We start from the raw sequence: 5,000 nt of genomic DNA, 5'->3' as shown, positions 1-5,000 counted from the left end.
TGCAAAAGTTCGTCTGCTAGTCCCATTCGAAGAAAGAACATGTCCCAAGCAATACCAAACCATGACCAGAACACACACTATCTGCCTTTTCCGCCACAGCCGAATAACAACATATACTTGATTTTAGTCCCAAACAGGGAAAGTGACAAGAAGTATAAACAGAATGGAATGATTTGCACGGAACTATACAACTGCGCATTAATCGATCGCCTGCGCAGGTTGACTGGTTGAGTGAATAGGATTTGATCAAACCTTCGCACAAATACTCCTCTTTTCTTTGAATAACTGAAGAAAGGAGGAATATAACGAATACTACATGGCTTGCTGTGTCGCACCAGATTTACACGATTTTTTTTTTTTTTAAATAGTGAACTGCGAGCGAAAGACGTTTTCTTCCACACGAGAATACGCTGATTGTTAGCTAATCGAGTGTGGAAGAAAACTCTGTCACACGACCAAGTCGGAATAGCATAGGGGGGAGTAACTGAGGTTGAGAGAGGGAAAGGGGGGGGGGGGGGGTATTTGAGGTTGGGAGAGGGAAGGGGGAGGTAACTGAGGTTGAGAGAGGGAAGGGGGGGTAACTGAGGTTGGAATAGGGAAGGGGGGGGGGTACCTGAGTTTAGGAGAGGGGAGGGGGGTAACTGAGGTTGGGAGAGGGAAGGGGGGTAACTGAGGTTGGGAGAGGGAAGGGGGGGGGGGGGGGGGTAACTGAGGTTGAGAGAGGGAAGGGGGGTAACTGAGGTTGGGAGAGGGAAGGGGGGGGGGGGGGGTAACTGAGGTTGAGAGAGGGAAGGGGGGTAACTGAGGTTGAGAGAGGGAAGGGGGGTAACTGAGGTTGGGAGAGGGAAGGGGGGGTAACTGAGATTGGGAGAGGGAAGGGGGAGGGGGTAACTGAGGTTGGGAGAGGGAAGGGGGGGGGTAACTGAAGTTGGGAGAGGGAAGGGGGAGTAACTGAGGTTGAGAGAGGGAAGGGGGAGGGGGTAACTGAGGTTGGGAGAGGGAAGGGGGAGGGGGTAACTGAGGTTGGGAGAGGGAAGGGGGGGGGGGGGTAACTGAGGTTGGGAGAGGGAAGGGGGAGGGGGTAACTGAGGTTGGGAGAGGGAAGGGGGGGTAACTGAGGTTGAGAGAGGGAAGGGGGGGGGGGTAACTGAGGTTGGGAGAGGGAAGGGTGGGTAACTGAGGTTGGGAGAGGGAAGGGGGAGGGGGTAACTGAGGTTGGGAGAGGGAAGGGGGAGGGGGTAACTGAGGTTGGGAGAGGGCAGGGGGGGTAACTGAGGTTGAGAGAGGGAAGGGGGGGGGGGGGGGGTAACTGAGGTTGGGAGAGGGAAGGGGGGGTATCTGAGGTTGGGAGAGGGAAGGGGGAGGGGGTAACTGAGGTTGGGAGAGGGAAGGGGGGGTAACTGAGATTGGGAGAGGGAAGGGGGAGGGGGTAACTGAGGTTGGGAGAGGGAAGGGGGGGTAACTGAGGTTGAGAGAGGGAACGGGGGGTGGGGGTAACTGAGGTTTAGAGAGGGAAGGGGAGTAACTGAGGTTGGGAGAGGGAAGGGGGAAGGGGTAACTGAGGTTGGGAAAGGGAAGGGGGGGGGGGGGTAACTGAGGTTGGGAGAGGGAAGGGGGAGGGGGTAACTGAGGTTGGGAGAGGGAAGGGGGGGGTAACTGAGGTTGAGAGAGGGAAGGGGGGGGGGGGTAACTGAGGTTGGGAGAAGGAAGGGGGAGGGGGTAACTGAGGTTGGGAGAGGGAAGGGGGAGGGGGTAACTGAGGTTGGGAGAGGGAAGGGGGGGGGGTAACTGAGGTTGGGAGAGGGAAGGGGGAGGGGGTAACTGAGGTTGGGAGAGGGAAGGGGGAGGGGGTAACTGAGGTTGGGAGAGGGAAGGGGGAGGGGGTAACTGAGGTTGAGAGAGGGAAGGGGGGGGGGGGTAACTGAGGTTGAGAGAGGGAAGGGGGAGGGGGTAACTGAGGTTGGGAGAGGGAAGGGGGGGTAACTGAGGTTGAGAGAGGGAAGGGGGGGGGGGGTAACTGAGGTTGGGAGAGGGAAGGGGGAGGGGGTAACTGAGGTTGGGAGAGGGAAGGGGGAGGGGGTAACTGAGGTTGGGAGAGGGAAGGGGGAGGGGGTAACTGAGGTTGGGAGAGGGAAGGGGGGGTAACTGAGGTTGGGAGAGGGAACGGGGGGGGGGGGGGGGGTAACTGAGGTTGAGAGAGGGAAGGGGGGTAACTGAGGTTGGGAAAGGGAAGGGGGGGTAACTGAGGTTGAGAGAGGGAAGGGGGGGGGGTAACTGAGGTTGGGAGAGGGAAGGGGGGGGGGGGTAACTGAGGTTGATAGAGGGAAGGGGGGAGAACTGAGGTTGGGAGAGGGAAGGGGAAGGTAACTGAGGTTGGGAGAAGGAAGGGGGGGGGGGGGTAACTGAGGTTGGGAGAGGGAAGGGGGGTAACTGAGGTTGGGAGAGGGAAGGGGGAGGGGGGGTAACTGAGGTTGGGAGAGGGAAGGAGGAGGGGGGTAACTGAGGTTGGGAGAGGGAAGGGGGGTAACTGAGGTTGAGAGAGGGAAGGGGGGGGTAACTGAGGTTGGGAGAGGGAAGGGGGAGGGGGTAACTGAGGTTGGGAGAGGGAAGGAGGAGGGGGTAACTGAGGTTGGGAGAGGGAAGGGGGGGGTAACTGAGGTTGAGAGAGGGAAGGGGGGGGTAACTGAGGTTGGGAGAGGGAAGGGGGGGTAACTGAGGTTGAGAGAGGGAAGGGGGGGGGGGGTAACTGAGGTTGGGAGAGGGAAGGGGGAGGGGGTAACTGAGGTTGGGAGAGGGAAGGGGGAGGGGGTAACTGAGGTTGGGAGAGGGAAGGGGGGAGTAACTGAGGTTGGGAGAGGGAAGGGGGGGGGTAACTGAGGTTGGGAGAGGGAAGGGGGGGTAACTGAGGTTGGGAGAGGGATGGGGGAGGTGGTAACTGAGGTTGGGAGAGGGAAGGGGGAGGGGTAACTGAGGTTGGGAGAGGGAAGGGGGGGGTAACTGAGGTTGGGAGAGGGAAGGGGGGGAAACTGAGGTTGGGAGAGGGAAGGGGGGTAACTGAGGTGAGAGAGGGAAGGGGGGGGGGGGGGGGTAACTGAGGTTGAGAGAGGGAAGGGGGGTAACTGAGGTTGGGAGAGGGAAGGGGGGGTAACTGAGGTTGGGAGAGGGAAGGGGGAGGGGGTAACTGAGGTTGAGAGAGGGAAGGGGGGGAACTGAGGTTGAGAGAGGGAAGGGGGAGGGGGTAACTGAGGTTGGGAGAGGGAAGGGGGAGGGGGTAACTGAGATGGGAGAGGGAAGGGGGGAGGGGGTAACTGAGGTTGGGAGAGGGAAGGGGGAGGGGGTAACTGAGGTTGGGAGAGGGAAGGGGGGGGGGGTAACTGAGGTTGGGAGAGGGAAGGGGGGGGGGGTAACTGAGGTTGGGAGAGGGAAGGGGGGTAACTGAGGTTTGGGAGAGGGAAGGGGGAGGGGGTAACTGAGGTTGGGGAGAGGGAAGGAGGAGGGGGGTAACTGAGGTTGGGAGAGGGAAGGGGGGGTAACTGAGGTTGGGAGAGGGAAGGGGGGGGGGTAACTGAGGTTGGGAGAGGAAAGGGGAGGGGGTAACTGAGGTTGGAGAGGGAAGGGGGAGGGGGTAACTGAGGTTGGAGAGGGAAGGGGGGGTAACTGAGGTTGGGAGAGGGAAGGGGGGGTAACTGAGGTTGGGAGAGGGAAGGGGGGGTAACTGAGGTTGGGTAGAGGGAAGGGGGGGGGGGGGGGGGTAACTGAGGTTGGGAGAGGGAAGGGGGGGGGGGGGGTAACTGAGGTTGGGAGAGGGACGGGGGGGTAACTGAGGTTGAGAGAGGGAACGGGGGGGGGGGTAACTGAGGTTGAGAGAGGGAAGGGGGGGTAACTGAGGTTGGGAGAGGGAAGGGTGGGTAACTGATGTTGGGAGAGGGAAGGGGGGGGGGGTAACTGAGGTTAGGAGAGGGAAGGGGGGGGGGGGGGTAACTGAGGTTGGGAGAGGGAAGGGGGGGTAACTGAGGTTGGGAGAGGGAAGGGGGGTAACTGAGGGTTGGAGAGGGAATGGAGGGGGGGTAACTGAGGTTGGGAGAGGGGAGGGGGGGTGGTAACTGAGGTTGAGAAAGGGAAGGGGGGGTAACTGAGGTTGGGAGAGGGAAGGGGGAGGGGGTAACTGAGGTTGGGAGAGGGAAGGGGGAGGGGGTAACTGAGGTTGGGAGAGGGAAGGGGGGAGTAACTGAGGTTGGGAGAGGGAAGGGGGGGGGGGGTAACTGAGGTTGGGAGAGAGAAGGGGGGGGGGGGTAACTGAGGTTGGGAGAGGGAAGGGGGGTAACTGAGGTTGACAGAGGGAACGGGGGGGTGGGGGTAACTGAGGTTGGGAGAGGGAAGGGGGGGTAACTGAGGGTTGGAGAGGGAATGGAGGGGGGGTAACTGAGGTTGGGAGAGGGGAGGGGGGTGGTAACTGAGGTTGAGAAAGGGAAGGGGGGGTAACTGAGGTTGGGAGAGGGAAGGGGGAGGGGGTAACTGAGGTTGGGAGAGGGAAGGGGGAGGGGGTAACTGAGGTTGGGAGAGGGAAGGGGGAGGGGGTAACTGAGGTTGGAGAGGGAAGGGGGGGGGGTAACTGAGGTTGGGAGAGGGAAGGGGGAGGGGGTAACTGAGGTTGGGAGAGGGAAGGGGGAGGGGGTAACTGAGGTTGAGAGAGGGAAGGGGGGGGGGGGGGTAACTGAGGTTGAGAGAGGGAAGGGGGAGGGGGTAACTGAGGTTGTGGGAGAGGGAAGGGGGGGTAACGAGGTTGAGAGAGGGAAGGGGGGGGGGGGTAACTGAGGTTGGGAGAGGGAAGGGGAGGGGGTAACTGAGGTTGGGAGAGGGAAGGGGGGAGGGGGTAACTGAGGTTGGGGAGAGGGAAGGGGGAGGGGGTAACTGAGGTTGGGAGAGGGAAGGGGGGTAACTGAGGTGGGAGAGGGAACGGGGGGGGGGGGGGGGTAACTGAGGTTGAGAGAGGGAAGGGG

The sequence above is a fragment of the Littorina saxatilis genome, linkage group LG16, assembly GCF_037325665.1.
Source record: "Littorina saxatilis isolate snail1 linkage group LG16, US_GU_Lsax_2.0, whole genome shotgun sequence".
NCBI lineage: Eukaryota > Metazoa > Mollusca > Gastropoda > Littorinimorpha > Littorinidae > Littorina > Littorina saxatilis.
Note: the sequence above shows the minus strand (reverse complement) of the source record.